The sequence below is a fragment of the Schistocerca americana genome, chromosome 8, assembly GCF_021461395.2.
Source record: "Schistocerca americana isolate TAMUIC-IGC-003095 chromosome 8, iqSchAmer2.1, whole genome shotgun sequence".
Taxonomy (NCBI): Eukaryota; Metazoa; Arthropoda; class Insecta; order Orthoptera; family Acrididae; genus Schistocerca; species Schistocerca americana.
In genome coordinates, this window is record NC_060126.1 from 308446525 (window position 1) to 308466479 (window position 19955).

A 19955-nucleotide genomic window follows, 5' to 3' on the forward strand; every position below is an offset into this window, starting at 1 on the left:
TGACGTATGTAAGGAGGAGGAGGAGGAGATTAGTGTTTAACGTCCCGTCGACAACGAGGTCATTAGAGACGGAGCGCAAGCTCGGGTTAGGGAAGGACGGGGGAAGGAAATCGGCCGTGCCCTTTGAAAGGAACCATCCCGGCATTTGGCTGAAAGGATTTAGGAATACCACAGAAAACCTAAATCAGGATGGCCGGAGACGGGATTGAACCGTCGTCCTCCCGAATGCGAGTCCAGTGTGCTAACCACTGCGCCACCTCGCTCGGTCGTATGCAAGGCATAGCACAATATTCACCTAGGGAAACTGCGGTTTTATGGAACTGATGATATAGCTAACCAATGGAAAATGCCATAGCTAAACAGAAGAATGCAGAAAGTTGCATTTTATAATCCACCCAATATACGCAGGGAGATTTTTCTGACTAGGGAGAAATAACTTACGGGGTTCCACAAGGCTCAGTCTTATGTCCACTATTGTCCCTCCTATTGTAAAGACCTTCCGTCTAATACAAAAGTAGAAGAATTAGATCGTTTTGCGGTTGACGCTAGTATTGAAATCAGTCCAGGCAGACACACAGGAACAGAAGAAACGGTAAACAATGTTCTTAAAACTATTACTGAGTGATATTCTGCAAAAATCCTTGACATACTCAGTTGCGTACATCTAGGAGTACTTCACCAATGGTAAGTGTAACACATGGCGAGGCAATAACTAGGGAGGAAACATAAGAAACGCATTTTTGAACTCCTTAAACAACTTACTCCAGCTACGTTTGCACTTCGAATCGTTGCAAATCTTGAGGAGAAACAAGTCAGTAAGTTCACATATTTAGCGTATCTTCATTCAGTAATGTCATACGGAACAACAGACAGCAAAGGCCGGCCGGAGTGTTCGAGCGGTTCTAGGCGCTACAGTATGGAACTGCGCGACCGCTACGGTCGCAGATTCGAATCCTGCCTCGGGCATGGCTGTGTGTGATGTCCTTAGGTTTGTCAGATTTAAGTCGTTCTAAGTTCTAAGTCTTGTAGGCACCATGACTTCGTGAACATTACTGCGGACCACTTGCAATCTTTGATGTCTTTCCCAACGGATCTGTCATCTTCCACCGGAATAACCGTATTTGTCACAAAGCCATAATCGTGCTACAGTGATTTGAGGGGCGTCATAGTGAACTCAGGATAATGACTTCGGCACCAAATCTGCTTGATGTGAACCCCATGCAACACATGTGGACACCGCCTCCACGCTCATAAACAACCATACTGTCATTTACGAGTACTGTGTCACCTGTCTGCTGACGTCTGGTGCCATATACCTCCTTAAACCTACCCAGAACTTTTCGAATTCATGCCACACACAATTGCTACTGTACATCATTCGAGAGAGGCACTAACAAGGTGTTAATAAGATGGCTATAATTTTTGGTATCAAAGTATAAGAATACAGCAATCAGCCGCATTGCAGCTAGTTTTTTTATTGTTCTTGCTTATCCATTTCAAATATAAATAGCCATCTTCAGTCCGTCTGAGTGAATTATTTCTCGGACATCTTGCCTCGTCAGTTCAGAGTAAAACCTCGAGCTTTGGACGATTTCCATCACCGTCTTCGTCAGGAGCAACTGACTGTCAAAATTCCTGCTGTGGTGGCCTTATGTAGCCCTAGGATGGCTTATTATTAGTTGGTAGTTGCGTCAAGCTGTCGGAGTTGGTGTCAACGTCTGCGGTGGCGGTGCCATAGCTCCGCCGTAGCGTAAACATAGCGACAAAATCCCAGCACTACATGTCACCTTATGAATTTCCTGGTGTACTGGCAGAATGAGTTTATCTTAATTCAGTCATGTATTTATTTGGGTTACTTTCTAACCGTTTCATCTCTGTAACCAATAAAACTTGGACATAGAATATTTTATTAAAATTAGTTTATACACTGAAGTGACAAATGTTATGCAACATATACAGATGGCGGTAGAATCGCGTACACAAAGTATAATTCCCTAAATCGCTCCAGGCAAATTCCGGGATGGTTCCTCTGAAAGGGCACGGCCGACTTCCTTCCCCGTCCTTCCCTAATCCGATGAGACCGATAACCTCGATGTTTGGTCTCTTCCTCCAAACAACCCGACCAACCCCAACCCAACAAAGTATAAAAGGCCAGTGCTTTGGCGCCGCTGTCACTGGTACTCAGATGATTCATGTGAAAAAGTTTCCAACGTGATTATGGCAGCACTATCGGAATTAACAAACACGGAATGGAAGTTGAAGCTAGACGTATACGACATTACATTTCAGAAATCGTTATGTAACTCAATATTCCGAGATTCACAATGTAAAAAGTGTTTCGAAGACACCAAATTTCAGGCATTACCTCTCATCACGAACAACGCAGTGGTCGACGGCCTTCACTTAACGACAGAGAACAGCGGTGTTTGCGTACAGCTGTCACTGCTAACAGACAAAAAGCACTTCGTGAAATAACTGCAGAAATCAGTGTGGAGATACGATCAATGTATCCCCTAGCCAAGTGTGGTGAAATTCGGCCTTACTGGACTATGGTAGCAAATGACCGACGCGAGTGCCTTTGCTAACACCACGACGTCGCCTGCAGTGCGCCCCCCGGGTTCGTGACCATGTCGGTTGGACCCTAGACGACTTTAAAACCGTGGAATCGTCAGATGATCCCAGTTTCAGTTGGTAATAGCTGATGGTAGGGTTCGAGTGTGGCGCAGACCCCATGAAGCCATAGACCCAAGTTGCCAACAAGGCACTTGTGTAAGCTGTGGTGTCTCCATAACGGTGTGGGCTCTGTTTACATGGAATAGTCTGGGTCCTCTGGTCCAACTGAACTGATCATAGACTGTAAATGGTTATGTTCGACTACCTAATTAATTTGTGGTAAGATCTTATGGGACCAAACCTCTTAGGTCGTCGGTCCCTAAGCTTACACACTACTTAATCTAACTTTAACTAACTTACGATATGGACACCACACACACACATGGCCGAGGGAGGACTCGAACTTCCTACGGAGGGAGCCGCGAGGACCGTGACAAGACGCCTCGGACCACGCGGCTACCCCGCGCGGCCTCGGCTACTTAAAGACTATCTGCAGGCTTTCAAGGATTTCATGTCCTCAAACAAGTCACCGGCCACAATTGTTCGCGATTGGTTTGGCCATCCGCATCGTCTGAGAAGAATCCCATGATGTCCCATGGGACTCAATCGAGAGCTCAGTTCGTACACATAATCCCGCACCGTCAACACTTTCGCAGTTATGGACGGTTATAGAGGTACCGTGGCTTAATGTTTCCGCAGGGAACTTCCAATGACTTGTTGAGTCTATGCTACGTCGAGTTGCTACAATACGCCAGGTAAAAGGGGGTCCGATACGATATTAATAGTTATCCCTTGACTTCAGTCACTCCAGTGCATTCCCATAACGAGGTGACTATAGCTATGGTAATAATTTGATGTATGGTATTTCATCGTCATCATTATAGTTCAAATGGTTCAAATGGCTCTGAGCACTATGGGACTCAACTGCTGAGGTCATTAGTCCCCTAGAACTTAGAACTAGTTAAACCTAACTAACCTAAGCACATTACAAACATCCATGCCCGAGGCAGGATTCGAACCTGCGACCGTAGCGGTCTTGCGGTTCCAGACTGCAGCGCCTTTAACCCCACGGCCACTTCGGCCGGCGTCATCATTATGCATTTCGTGTTGTTCAAATATGCACGTGATGAAGTGGCTGTCTTTGTCATCAGTCCTCTGGCTGGCTTGATGTGTCCGCCACGAATTCCTCTCTTGTGCCAACCTCATGATACCTGGGTAGCACTTGCAACCTATGTCGTCATTTATTTTCTGGATATATTCCGATCTCTGTCTTCCTCTACAGTTTCTACCATATATAGCTCCCTGCCAGGTGCAAGCAATGAAACCGGCAGTGGCTTAATCAAACTTGTTTTGTAACCTCCCCGTATAAATAAAAATATATATATATATAAAATAATGACATTTGGATAATTAAGTTCTGTCGTATGAAAACTAATAAGTCTTAGCACATGAAAAGCTGATAATTTTTGACGTAAGCAGCGCTACGCCATAGCCCTGTGAAATAAATCTGAATCTGTCCGTGAGAAATAAACTGAAAAATTGTTACCTCGTGATGGTGTCGCCGGATAACGCTGTCTATATATCTGCTCGTAAATGGCACAGCTTTGTGCAGTGCTGGCCTATCTACCAATACTGGATGACATTTGTCTGAGATCTGAATTACGAGAAAAACTGACTTTACTTAGCTGCACAGCTGGTCATCTGACTGCTAAAGAAGATATGACTATGATCTGACAAAAATTTTGGAATATTTTAATTTAGATAAATGATGGGATCGGGACTGGCAATGACTTAAGGGGAAATTATACTTTTATAGTTGACCAGTAAAAACAATTATATTCTGAAAACCTGTTACGTTACTGATAAAGATCTACAATCCATTACACGGGAAAACAGAATATATTACAAATCTGGGTCAACTTGTGCTGACGAATAACAAAAGAAAAGATTGAAACAAATTCATATTAACGTCTCAGACAAGTGACTTAACTACGCGCATGCCAATAAAAATAATAAAATTTACCTTACAGTAAATGGTTGACTTAATTACACTGTTGCTTTTTCATTATATTAACAATTATTCATTTGTTCATCATCATCTCATTCCTTGATATCATTGAGCTCTGCAGCTGATCACAATTATTATTCAGTTCCATATAATAAAATTTTACAATTTGTTCTGCACTGTGACTTTAACAACTACTAACTATAAACTGCGCTGTACCGGCGACAGACTACAACTACACTGTAGCAGCGAGCGACTGCAACTGCGGCAGAGACTGCTCTGACCTGCGACTCTGTTGCAGCTCTCTTTTAACGGGGGTAAAGATATTTTATGTCTCAGGTAGCGCCTCTGAATGAACGTTCTAGCAAGTGAGCAATACGAGGCGTGTTTTTTAAGTAAGTGCCGTTTTGAAATAAAAAAAAGACATGCTAAGATATCTCAATAATTTTATTTCTCCATGAAAGTCTGTATCTTAATCTACTTTTATACATAATTTCCGTCAATATTGAGGCACTTGTCATAACGTTGTACCATTTTTTGAATACCCTCCTCATAGAAGTCTGCCACCTGACTTGTTAACCACTGCATCACCACTGTTTTGACTTCGTCATCGTCTTGAAGACCCTGACCGCCCAGGTGTTTCTTCAAGCGCAGGAACAGAGGGTAGTCACTGGGCGCAAGATCGGGGATGTATGGAGGATGATCTAGAGTTTCCCATCGAAAAGATGTGATGAGATCTTTGGTCTGATTCGCCACATGCGGACGGGCATTGTCTTGCAGCAAAACGATGCCCTTGCTCGACTTCCACGGACTGTTGCTTTGATTCTAGTGTGACGTAGGCCACCCATGTTTCATCGCCCGTAACAATTTCGCTTAAGAAATCATCACCGTCGTTGTGGTACCGCTCAAGGAAAGTCAATGCACTGTCTAAACGTTTGGTTTTGTGCACATCCGTCAACATTTTCGGTACCCAACGTGCGCACAATTTTCGGTAGTTCAAGTGCTCGGTCACAATGCCATACAAAACACTACGAGAAACATTAGGAAAGGCATCTCGCAAGGAGGAAATCGTAAAGCGTCTGTTTTCTCTCACCTTATTGTCCACTTACTGCACCAAACTTTCATTAACGACCGAAGGACGCCCACTCCGTTGTTCATCATGCACATTTGTGCGGCCATCTTTACATGCTCTCACCCACTTTCTTACCATTCCGTCACTCATAATGTTTTCTCCGTAAACTGCACAGATCTCACGATGAATATCGATCGTTTTTAGGCCTTTAGCATTAAGAAATCTTATAACAGCCCGTACTTCACAGTCGGCGGGACTCACGATTATCGGGGGTATCTTTAACATTCAGTACACAACGTAAACAAGGAAGAATCAGACTGCAGTGGCGTCAGTGCGTAGATTAAGGTACAGGCTTTCATGTAAAAATAAAATCATTGAAATATCTTAGCATGGCTTTTATAATTTCAAAACAGTACTTACTTAAAAAACACGCCTCGTACATCGAGATTACTTTAGCTCCAGCAGAGTGGTGAACCCCTTACAGTTTAAATACATCGGGTGCAAGCGCTATTCTCAGATGAACAGGAAAGAATGCCATGGCGGCTCGCATCATACCAGCCGGGAGATCAACGATTCAATAAAAATATTTTCAAAAAATGGCTCTGACCACTATGGGACTTAACTTCTGAGGTCATCAGTCCCCTAGAACTTAGAACTACTTAAACCTAACTAACCTAAGGACATCATACACATTCATGCCCGAGACAGGATTCGAATCTGCGACCGTAGCGGTCGTGCGGTTCCAGAGTGTAGCGCCTAGAACCGCCCGGCCACTCCGGCTGCATTTCACTGCATTATAATAAACGAAATGTGTATCCTTGTCTTCGTTACACATCTGAGAACTCTGCCCGCGATTTACTGCAATAGAGAAGGGGGCAGGGTCCAGTTGCTGGCGCAGTGCACACCGGCCGAGACGAGGAAACACGTGTAGCGGCCGCCGGGTAGCGGACATCCCACTGCGAGATGTATGTCTCCCGGCCGCCAAGTCCCGCAGTCTGCGCCGACGTAACGGAGGCACGTCCACGCACACCCAGTTGGCAGCGCTGCCTAGGAAGCAGGACCGCGTGCCCTGGAACACGTCTCCGACGCGCCGCAGGCCGCTGCAGTTACCCGCCGCTGAATCTTTCAGCAGCTCGTCCATACACTGTACGTTGCCGCACACGCTGAGCAGCCGGAACATTATGACCACATACCTAACAGCTGGTATGTCCACCTCTGGCACGGATAACAATGGACAATGCGTCATCGCACGGAAGCAGAGAGGCTTTGTTTGTTAGGTCGCTGGAGAGAGTTGGCACCACATCTGCACACACAATCACCTAATTCTCGTAAATTCCGGGGAGGGGGCGATGAGCTCTGACGTCACATTGAATCACATCCCAGATGCGTATGATCGGGTTGAGATCTGGCGGGTTAGGCGAGCCGACACATCAACTGGAACTCGCTGCTGTGTTCCTCAAACCACTGCATCACACTCCTGGCCTTATGACATGGCGCATTATCTTGTTGAAAAATGCCACATCCGTCGGGAAACATGATAGTCATGAATGAGTGTAAGTGGTCTGCAATCAGTGTACGATACTCCTTGGCCGTCATGGTCCCTTGCACGAGCTTCACTGGATCCATGAATGCCTACGTAAATGTTCCCGAGAGCATTACACAGCCGCCGCAGTACAGGTATCAAGGAGCAGTTCCTCTGGAAGAACACGGATTCGCTTCGTCCCATCGGCATGATGAAGAAGGTATCGGATTTCATCAGACCATGCAACGATCTGCCGCTGGGCCAGCGTCCAGTGCTGATGTTCGCGTGCCCATTTCAGCCGTAGTTGTAGTGCCGATGTCGTGGTGATAAAATTGGAATAGAAAGAAAAGAAAAATTTGGAGTTGGAATTAAAATCCATGGAGAAGAATTAAAAACTTTGAGGTTCGCCGATGACATTGTAATTCTGCCAAGACAGCAAAGGAAGAGCAGCAGAACGGAATGGACAGTGTCTTGAAAGAAAGATATAAGATGAACATCAACAAAAGCAAAACGAGGATAATGGATCTAGTCGAATTAAATTGGGTGATGCTGCGGGAATTAGATTAGGAAATGAGACGCTTAAAGTAGTGAATGAGTTTTGCTATTTGGGGACCAAAATAACTGATGATGGTCGAAGTGGAGAGGATATGAAATGTAGACTGGAATTAGCCGAGAGGTCTGAGGCGCTGCAGTCATGGACTGTGCGGCTGGTCCCGGCGGAGGTTCGAGTCCTCCTTCGGGCATGGGTGTGTGTGTTTGTCCTTAGGATAATTTAGGTTAAGTAGTGTGTAAGCTTAGGGACTGACGACCATAGCAGTTATGTCCCATAAGATTTCACACACATTTGAACATTTTTTAAAATGTAGAGTGACAATGGCAAGGAAAGCGTTTCTGAAGAAGAGAAATTTGTTAACATCGAGTATAGATTTAAGTGTCAGGAAGTCGTTTATGAAAGTATTTGTATGGAGTGTAGCCATGTATGGAAGTGTAACGTGGACGATTGATAGTATAGACAAGAAGAGAATAGAAGCTTTCGAAATGTGGTGCTACAGAAGAATGTTGAATATTAGATGGGTAGATCACATAACTAATGAGGAGGTATTGAATAGAATTGGAGAGAAGAGACATTTGTGGCACAACTTGACTAGAAGAAGGGATCGGTTGGTAGGGCGTATTCGGAGGCATCAAGGGATCACCAATTTAGTATTGGAGGGCAGCGTGGAGGGTAAATATCGTAGAGGGAGACCAAGAGATGAATACACTAAACAGATTCAGAAGGCTGTAGGTTGCAGTAGGTACTGGGAGAAGAAGAACCTTGCACAGGATAGAGTAGCATGGAGAGCTGCATCAAACCAGTCTGTGGGCTGAAGACCACAACAACAACAATTTCGCCACTGTTCGTCGCCTGTCCTGTTTTAACAGTCTGCCCGGCCTATGACGTCCGACATGTGTAATGAGGGGTCACCTCTAGACCCCACGACGTCTGGACGTGGTTTCACGTAGGTTTCGCCTCGTGTTGAAGACACTCAACACAGCGCTCCTCGAACATCCGACAAACCGTGCAGTTTCCGAAATGCTCGTCCCGAGCCTCCGGTCATCACAATCTGCATTCTATCAAACTCAGACAGATCCTACGCCTTACCCACTTGCCAGGTGACGCTGCTACCATCTGGACGGATTCATATCGGTAGCAGGTCGGTGGTCATAATTTTCTAGCTGATCAGTGCAGACTGGTGTACAAAACATAAGGACGAAAGTAACTTTCCCACATTTATCACTACCAAATAACATAGTTCGATGAAACTTGGACCACAGGTAAAAAAAGAACTGCTAGAGTATAGCACAGAAGGTAACTGAAAGATATGTGGCGTGACTCCAACAGAAATGACAATTCTATTCAAGCATAATAATTACACTGAATTCATTGCAGTTTATCATGGTCCACCCGACATTACATACCGCCGGACATGGTTCTTACTGGGGTGCGTGGTCATCACAGAGAACAATTCACGCTCTGGTTAGGAGTTTCTGTGGTAGAGCGTTCCATTTCTCCAGATGCACGGTTGACAGTTGCCGCGCGGGTTTAGCCGAGCGGTCTTGGGCGCTGCAGTCATGGATCGTGCGGCTGGCCCCGGCGGAGGTTCGAGTCCTTCCTCGGGCATGGGTGTGTGTGTTCGTCCTTAGGATAATTTGGGTTAAGTAATGTGTAAGCTTAGGGACTGATGACCTTAGCAGTTAAGTCCCATCAGATTTCACACACATTTGAACATTTTTGAGCGGTTGACAGTTGCTGGATGGTCATTGGTGCTGTGGAACTAGCTGCAACATGTCTCCCCAACCCATCTCACAAGTGTCCGACGGGATTTAAGTCGTGGGAATTGGCAGGCCAGACTATTGGCCGTATATTTTCTTGCTCGAGAAGCTCTTTCACCAGTAATGTTTGATACTGTCGCGCATTTTCGTCCAGAAAAGTAAAGTTAGGGCCGAATGCATTCCTGAAAGTTGCACATTGGGAAAGAGCATAGGCTCACAGTGACGTTCAGTGGTGAGTGTAGCCTGTCCAAAGATTTTGAAGTCAGTACGCCCATGCAACATTATGCTGCAACATTATACCTCCCAACATCATAACATTTGGACCACCAAAACGATCAGGTTCGAAAATATTTCTTGGTGCATTACGTGTTCTCAATTTTCGCCTTAAGAGGATACATCCAGCATTGTCGAACACTGTCGTTTTGGTGGCCCAGGTGTTATGATGTGGGGAGGCATTATGTTGCAAGGAAATACTGACCTCCAAGTCTTTGAATACGATACACCCACCAGTCAACGTTACTGTGACACAACACTCCAACCCCATGTGAGTCTTTTCAGCGGTGCATTCGACCCTGACTTCATTTTTATAAACGACAATGCGCGACCGCTTCGAACAGCACAGATTCAGAGAATGACACGATATTCAGCTTTGGACTGGTCTGCCTGTTCCCCAACGTAAATACTGTCGAGTACGTATGGATACGTTGGGGAGACGCTTTGTAGCACCTGAACCTACATCAACGTATTCCAGGACGTCCATAAGCGCCAAAAATGTCCAGCAGTTGTCGACTGCGCTGGTTGAGGAATGGAACGCCCTACCACAAGAACTCCTTACCAGCCTTGTGGCCAGCATGGGAGCACGATGCACAGCACCTATTGCCGTCCCTGGTGACAACACACCCTGATATCGTTCTCGTTCAATGTCAAGTGGACTATCATAAATCGCGCTGACTTCAGCGTAATTATTGTGTTTCAATTAGTTTCATTTTTGTTCGTCTCATTGCGTATTTCTTTCTGTTACCTCCTGTACTGTACTGTACCATACCATACCGTAACAGCTCTTTGCAAATAAGGCCCAAGTTTCACAGAGTTACGATTCTTGGAAGTGAAGTATCATGCGAAATTTGATTTCGTCCTTAAGCTTAGGTCATCAGTGTGGGTTTCGCGCCTACAGCACGTAAAAAGTAAGTTTTTTTTATTAAAATTGAAATTCCTCCAGCTCGCTATTAGTTTCTACGTTGCGTCAACGCCTGAAGATGGCGCTGACGCAAGGTGGAAACTAGTAGCGAAGTAAATATAAAAGTTTAAGTACAGCTGAAGGAATTTCATTTTTAGTAAAAATTGTACCAGCTGTGTCCCACCTTCATCTAGTGTAAATATGGATGTACGAAGATACAAAGTAAGTGGTCATGGTCCACCCGACATTACATACCGCCGGACATGGTTCTTACTGGGGTGCGTGGTCATCACAGAGAACAATTCACGCTCTGGTTAGGAGTTTCTGTGGTAGAGCGTTCCATTTCTCCAGATGCACGGTTGACAGTTGCCGCGCGGGTTTAGCCGAGCGGTCTTGGGCGCTGCAGTCATGGATCGTGCGGCTGGCCCCGGCGGAGGTTCGAGTCCTTCCTCGGGCATGGGTGTGTGTGTTCGTCCTTAGGATAATTTGGGTTAAGTAATGTGTAAGCTTAGGGACTGATGACCTTAGCAGTTAAGTCCCATCAGATTTCACACACATTTGAACATTTTTGAGCGGTTGACAGTTGCTGGATGGTCATTGGTGCTGTGGAACTAGCTGCAACATGTCTCCCCAACCCATCTCACAAGTGTCCGACGGGATTTAAGTCGTGGGAATTGGCAGGCCAGACTATTGGCCGTATATTTTCTTGCTCGAGAAGCTCTTTCACCAGTAATGTTTGATACTGTCGCGCATTTTCGTCCAGAAAAGTAAAGTTAGGGCCGAATGCATTCCTGAAAGTTGCACATTGGGAAAGAGCATAGGCTCACAGTGACGTTCAGTGGTGAGTGTAGCCTGTCCAAAGATTTTGAAGTCAGTACGCCCATGCAACATTATGCTGCAACATTATACCTCCCAACATCATAACATTTGGACCACCAAAACGATCAGGTTCGAAAATATTTCTTGGTGCATTACGTGTTCTCAATTTTCGCCTTAAGAGGATACATCCAGCATTGTCGAACACTGTCGTTTTGGTGGCCCAGGTGTTATGATGTGGGGAGGCATTATGTTGCAAGGAAATACTGACCTCCAAGTCTTTGAATACGATACACCCACCAGTCAACGTTACTGTGACACAACACTCCAACCCCATGTGAGTCTTTTCAGCGGTGCATTCGACCCTGACTTCATTTTTATAAACGACAATGCGCGACCGCTTCGAACAGCACAGATTCAGAGAATGACACGATATTCAGCTTTGGACTGGTCTGCCTGTTCCCCAACGTAAATACTGTCGAGTACGTATGGATACGTTGGGGAGACGCTTTGTAGCACCTGAACCTACATCAACGTATTCCAGGACGTCCATAAGCGCCAAAAATGTCCAGCAGTTGTCGACTGCGCTGGTTGAGGAATGGAACGCCCTACCACAAGAACTCCTTACCAGCCTTGTGGCCAGCATGGGAGCACGATGCACAGCACCTATTGCCGTCCCTGGTGACAACACACCCTGATATCGTTCTCGTTCAATGTCAAGTGGACTATCATAAATCGCGCTGACTTCAGCGTAATTATTGTGTTTCAATTAGTTTCATTTTTGTTCGTCTCATTGCGTATTTCTTTCTGTTACCTCCTGTACTGTACTGTACCATACCATACCGTAACAGCTCTTTGCAAATAAGGCCCAAGTTTCACAGAGTTACGATTCTTGGAAGTGAAGTATCATGCGAAATTTGATTTCGTCCTTAAGCTTAGGTCATCAGTGTGGGTTTCGCGCCTACAGCACGTAAAAAGTAAGTTTTTTTTATTAAAATTGAAATTCCTCCAGCTCGCTATTAGTTTCTACGTTGCGTCAACGCCTGAAGATGGCGCTGACGCAAGGTGGAAACTAGTAGCGAAGTAAATATAAAAGTTTAAGTACAGCTGAAGGAATTTCATTTTTAGTAAAAATTGTACCAGCTGTGTCCCACCTTCATCTAGTGTAAATATGGATGTACGAAGATACAAAGTAAGTGGTCATGGTCCACCCGACATTACATACCGCCGGACATGGTTCTTACTGGGGTGCGTGGTCATCACAGAGAACAATTCACGCTCTGGTTAGGAGTTTCTGTGGTAGAGCGTTCCATTTCTCCAGATGCACGGTTGACAGTTGCCGCGCGGGTTTAGCCGAGCGGTCTTGGGCGCTGCAGTCATGGATCGTGCGGCTGGCCCCGGCGGAGGTTCGAGTCCTTCCTCGGGCATGGGTGTGTGTGTTCGTCCTTAGGATAATTTGGGTTAAGTAATGTGTAAGCTTAGGGACTGATGACCTTAGCAGTTAAGTCCCATCAGATTTCACACACATTTGAACATTTTTGAGCGGTTGACAGTTGCTGGATGGTCATTGGTGCTGTGGAACTAGCTGCAACATGTCTCCCCAACCCATCTCACAAGTGTCCGACGGGATTTAAGTCGTGGGAATTGGCAGGCCAGACTATTGGCCGTATATTTTCTTGCTCGAGAAGCTCTTTCACCAGTAATGTTTGATACTGTCGCGCATTTTCGTCCAGAAAAGTAAAGTTAGGGCCGAATGCATTCCTGAAAGTTGCACATTGGGAAAGAGCATAGGCTCACAGTGACGTTCAGTGGTGAGTGTAGCCTGTCCAAAGATTTTGAAGTCAGTACGCCCATGCAACATTATGCTGCAACATTATACCTCCCAACATCATAACATTTGGACCACCAAAACGATCAGGTTCGAAAATATTTCTTGGTGCATTACGTGTTCTCAATTTTCGCCTTAAGAGGATACATCCAGCATTGTCGAACACTGTCGTTTTGGTGGCCCAGGTGTTATGATGTGGGGAGGCATTATGTTGCAAGGAAATACTGACCTCCAAGTCTTTGAATACGATACACCCACCAGTCAACGTTACTGTGACACAACACTCCAACCCCATGTGAGTCTTTTCAGCGGTGCATTCGACCCTGACTTCATTTTTATAAACGACAATGCGCGACCGCTTCGAACAGCACAGATTCAGAGAATGACACGATATTCAGCTTTGGACTGGTCTGCCTGTTCCCCAACGTAAATACTGTCGAGTACGTATGGATACGTTGGGGAGACGCTTTGTAGCACCTGAACCTACATCAACGTATTCCAGGACGTCCATAAGCGCCAAAAATGTCCAGCAGTTGTCGACTGCGCTGGTTGAGGAATGGAACGCCCTACCACAAGAACTCCTTACCAGCCTTGTGGCCAGCATGGGAGCACGATGCACAGCACCTATTGCCGTCCCTGGTGACAACACACCCTGATATCGTTCTCGTTCAATGTCAAGTGGACTATCATAAATCGCGCTGACTTCAGCGTAATTATTGTGTTTCAATTAGTTTCATTTTTGTTCGTCTCATTGCGTATTTCTTTCTGTTACCTCCTGTACTGTACTGTACCATACCATACCGTAACAGCTCTTTGCAAATAAGGCCCAAGTTTCACAGAGTTACGATTCTTGGAAGTGAAGTATCATGCGAAATTTGATTTCGTCCTTAAGCTTAGGTCATCAGTGTGGGTTTCGCGCCTACAGCACGTAAAAAGTAAGTTTTTTTTATTAAAATTGAAATTCCTCCAGCTCGCTATTAGTTTCTACGTTGCGTCAACGCCTGAAGATGGCGCTGACGCAAGGTGGAAACTAGTAGCGAAGTAAATATAAAAGTTTAAGTACAGCTGAAGGAATTTCATTTTTAGTAAAAATTGTACCAGCTGTGTCCCACCTTCATCTAGTGTAAATATGGATGTACGAAGATACAAAGTAAGTGGTCTGATGCGACTTTTCACTGGTTCAAATGGCTCTGGGCACTATGGGACTTAACTTCTGAGGTCATCAGTCCCCTAGAACTTAGAACTACTTAAACCTAACTAACCTGCGACGCAGCGGTCGCGCGATTCCAGACCGTAGCGCCTAGAACCGCTCGGCCGACTTGTCACTATTAGCCCTCCTGTATCAGTCTTGTCTAAATCTACATCTATAGTCCGCAGTGCACCTTACAGTGACGGAGGATACTTTATGCATCGTTATCACTTTCCTCCAGTCTTGTTCCAGTCGCGATAGGTCCACGGAAAGAACGACTATTAGTAAATCTCAGTGTGAGCTCGAATGTATCTTACTTTACCCTCATGGATTGTTCGCGAGGTATTCGTAGGAGGAAGTAGTATATTGTATGTATGTATGAAACCGCGGACCTAGAAACGACGGAGAGTCTTCGTCCCGCCATGTCCCTCAGTGGTTCACAAATCCACAACAGGCCACAGCAGCACATCCACCCCACCGCCGCCCCACACCGAACCCAGGGTTATTGTGCGGTTCGGCCCCCAGTGGACTCCCCCAGGAACGTCTCATACCACAAGAGTGTACCCCAAGTGTTTGCGTAGTAGAATAATAATGGTGTGCGCATACGTGGAAACGGTGTTTGCGCAGCAATCGCCGACACAGTGTAACTGAGACGGAATACCTAAAGGGAATCAGCCCGTATTCGCCGAGGTAGATGGAAAAATGCCTTAAAAACCATCCACAGGCCGGCCGGCACACCGGAACTTGTCACTAATCCGCTGGGCGGTTCGTGCTGGGGACCGGCACGCCTTCCCGATCGGGAAGGAGCGCGTTAGACCGCGCGGCTAGCCGGGCGGGCTAGCTGTATTTTGGATGACTTTCCTGAGAACCTAAGCTCTCAGGATTTTTGTAGTAAACCAAAAACCATACCGTGATACACACCGTCTCTCCTCTAGGGTCTGCCACAGGAATTGGCTGAGTATCTCCGCGCTTAGTAAGTGAAATATCTCCGCTATTTCCTCTGTGTATCTTATCTGGTACGAATCTCAGACTGACAAAAAACGTTCAAGTGTTGGTCGAATGAGGGCTTTGCAAGCCATCTCCTTTATGGCTGATAACACTTGCTGGGGATTCTTCCAATAAATCTACCTGGTGTCTTGATAATTTTGTTATCGCGTGGCTTGACGGCCTGTATATAAATTTCAAAAGAAAACAGCTGTTCGTGAGGGGCTGCACAATTACCAATGTATCTGCTATGGCCGATTTCGACTTCATACTCATTATCAGGCAACAAGCAGCAATAGATGTTACATGTACAAATCAGTCCACCAGCACACATGTGGAACCACTTTTAAACATTAACATGATACGTATTAAATAAGAACAGAAAGTACATAATACATGCGGAAGAACCATGTTCAGTATTGAGTATCCACATTATCTGATACATCGACGTCAACCTATCCTCTCAATATGTTCACAGGCATGTGGTTCCACGTGTGCACTGGTGGACTAATTTTTATGCCAGATCTGTTGTGTCCTGATGCATACAGATTATCTGAATGTTGATCGATAATGACTATAAAGTCAAAATTGGCCTGTAGGAAATAAACTGAAAATTTTACAGCCCATAGCGGACAATGTCTTCTTTTGAAAAATATCTGGTATCAGCATTACCTGCGATTGGTTTTAAGTGATCGTTTTACTTCAGATCGCATGTGACGGCTTCCTGAAATTATTCTGCAATCGTGTAATCATGCAATAAACGAGTCTTCCTGCCTGTTCACATGCGATACGTTACATTTGTTTACGTTGCAAGCGCCGGTCTTCTGCATGTCTTCCTGCTCTTCGCTACAATTTTCTAGCGTTGCTGCTCCATGGAACACAAAAACATGATCTGCGGAAAGGCATCAGCTCGTTTATGTATACTGTGATAAGGAATCGTACTGTACGCATTCCGTTGAGGTACGGCCAGAGATGCTTTTTTGTCTGAATACTTCTATCGGTTGGTAATGACACGTGCTGTTCTGTTTGCTAGGAACTCTCCAGTCCAATCGCACAGCTGCTGTGATATTCTGTACGCTAGTATTTTTTTCATTTGGAGGCAGTACGGAACTATGTCCGACGCCTTCTGGAAGTCAAGAAGATGGCATCAACCTAGGCTCCGAAATCTGCTGTTTTCTGGATCTCTTGTACGATTAGAGCGACCTGGTTTCCACACAATCGTCGTTTGCGAAATACTTGTTGGCTCCTGCAGAAGAAATTTTCAGTCTAGAGAAACGGCACAATAAGCGAGGAAAAGCGTGATCCAAAATTTTGAAGAATGTAATTTTCCCGCTTGGGGAGTTTTATTTTTAAATAACTACTTTAGATAAGCTCAAAATTTAGCGCTTTTAATAGTTTCCACAACGAAGTGCTGTCTCAAAATCTGGCAGGAAACCCAAAGAATTTCTTGTCAAACGAAAAGTACAACAGCGGCAAGATGCAATCAATTCCTTAACTGCGCGATAACTATGGTAATGTCACTGATGACAATGCCACTACAGCAGAGTTGTTAAACACGTTTTCCCGAAACCACAGAAAACTAAGTAAATATTGCAGAGTTGGAATCCAGAATACCTGCCAACAACAGTAACTTAGAAATAGATATCATCGTCGTAGCGCAGCAGCTCAACTCAGATACTAGATGCAAGACGTCTGGTGCAGATTTTATACCAGTCAGATCCCTTTCAGACTGAGCTGATGCAATAGCTTCGTACATACGAATCAAGTACAACCTCTCGTTCGTCGAGAAGCCCGTACCTAAAAACGGGAAAGTTACACAAGACACACTGATACCCAAGAAAGGAAAGTGAAGTAATCCTCTGAATTACAGACCCACATCGCTAATGCCGACTTCCAGTATGGTTCAAAATGGTTCAAATGACTCTGAGCACTATGGGACTCAACTGCTGAGGTCATTAGTCCCCTAGAACTTAGAACTAGTTAAACCTAACTAACCTAAGGACATCACAAACATCCATGCCCGAGGCAGGATTCGAACCTGCGACCGTAGCGGTCTTGCGGTTCCAGACTGCAGCGCCTTTAACCGCACGGCCACTTCGGCCGGCCCCCAGTATGATTTTAGAGCATATACTGTGTTCGAACATTATGAGCTATTTCCAAGAAACCGATTTATTGACTAACACCCAACACAGACTGAGAAAATATCGTTCTTGTGAAACACTGTAAGATCTTTATTCCCACAAAGTAATGAGTGCTATCGACAGGGGATGTCAATCTTCTTCCATATTTATAATTTTCCGGAGGGCTTTTGAGACAGTTCCTCACAAGCAACATCTATCAAATTGCATGGCTATTGAGTATCGCCTCAGTTGTGCTACTGGATTCGTAAGTTTCTGTCAGATAGGTCACAGTTCGTAGTAACTGACGAAAGGCGCCGAGTAAGACAGAAATAATATCTGGCGTTCCCCAAGGAAGTGTTATATGCTCCCTGCTCTTCCCGATCTACATAAGCGACGTAGAAGAGAACCTGAGCAGCCATTTTTGATCTTATGTAGACAATGCTCTTATTTACCGTTTTGCGAAGTCACCAGACGATCGAAACCAATTGCAAAATGATTTTCACAAGATGTCTGTAAGGTATGACGATATCCAAAAGAGTACTAACAGAAATCCGCGAAATTTCGGTTACACGATAAATTAAACAAATCTAAAGTCTGTATATTCATCTACATGCTTAGGATTACAATTACGAATAACATACATTGGAACAATCACAAAAATGATAGCCGGCCCGAGTGGCCGAGCGGTTCTAGGCGCTACAGTCTAGAACCGCGCGGCCGCTACGGTCGCAGGTTCGAATCCCGCCTCGGGCCTTGATGTGTGTGATGTCCTTAGGTTAGTCAGGTTTAAGTAGTTCTAAATTCTAGGGGACTGATGACCTATAGTGCTCAGAGCCATTTGAACCATTTTTTGAACATAGATGATATTGTGGGGAAAGCAAACGAGCGGCTGTGATTTATAGCCAGAACACTTACAAAGTGCAGCACGTCTACTAAAGAGACTGCTTACACTACGCTTGTCCGCCCTCTTCTGGAGTAGTGCACTGCAGTGTGGGGTCCACATGATCAGACTTACGGAGGATATTGAGAAAGTTCAAAGAAGGGCAGCACGTTTTGTACTATAGTGAAATAGGGGAGAGGCTGTCACGGACGTGATACGTGAATTGGGGTGGAAATGATTAAATCAAAGGCGGAACGATTTTCTCATGAAATTTCAGTCACCAAGTTTCTGCCGGCCGCGGTGGTCTCGCGGTTCTAGGCGCGCAGTCCGGAACCGTGTGACTGCTACGGTCGCAGGTTCGAATCCTGCCTCGGGCATGGATGAGTGTGATGTCCTTAGGTTAGTTAGGTTTAAGTAGTTCTAAGTTCTAGGGGACTGATGACCACAGCAGTTGAGTCCCATAGTGCTCAGAGCCATTTGAACCATTTGAACCAAGTTTCTCGTCCGATTGTGAAAATATTTTGTTGGTGCCCACCTAAATTGGGAGAAACGATTATCATAATAAAATAAGAGAAATCAGAGCTCGCAAATAAAGATGTAATTGCTAGTTTTCCCCGCTCACCGTTCGAGAGTGGAACGGTAAACAAATACTGTAGCTTGAAGGTGGTTTGTAGGACCCTCTCCCAGGCACTTAATAGTGAATTGCAGAACAATCATGAAGACGTAGATATATATGGAGATCTTATGATTTAGATGTTGGCCAGTTTCGTCATCTTGGGCATTATCGAACTACTTGTCCTATTTGCATCACAACAAAAAGTGTAGGCATGTTTAGTAAATCCGCGTATCTTTGTGGACGAAGCGACACGTGATGGTGTCCTTTATAACGCTTTCGATCAACCATGCTATTTAGGGGAATAGATTCACACATGTGAAATTCGTAACTAATAAGAACAGAATGCGACCCTTGGGCGGGTTTTTGTCAGTGTGCCAGAGTATAACACATCAAAATGGATTAAGCGTTTTAAAAAGAATTTACACACAACAGGCCAGCGTCTTAAAAGCAAATGGCTGTAGTCGCTGTTCATATAACAAATGGAGCAGTGCGAGTGAGGAGAGGGAAAGAGAGAGAGAGAGAGAGAGAGAGAGAGAGAGAGAGAGAGAGAGAGAGAGAGAGATAGGGTGGGGGGGGGGGGAGAGCATGGAGAAGAGGGGAGGGGGGTGATGAGGAGAGTGGTTATTTGGTTACGGATGTTCTCCGTGAAACGGTGAGAACAGGATCGCGTGCGGTAGGACTTGCAGAGTTCAACGACCTGAACGAAGTCTGCAGAAGCACAAGGCACCCAGGTTCTGTGCAGTCCTGAGTGACGGGCTAATTGCTGGTACAGAGCAGTAGTGGCTAGCGTGCTGGCGAGCGGGCTGGCACGTCGCTGGGG

General features: G+C 45.3%; 1 protein-coding gene across 1 annotated transcript in view; it reads right to left on the minus strand.

Annotated features, from left to right (window-relative positions):
- Window positions 1-19955, minus strand: part of LOC124545790 (endochitinase A-like) — a 394777-nt gene that overhangs the window by 220632 nt on the left and 154190 nt on the right. The window lies entirely within an intron of this gene.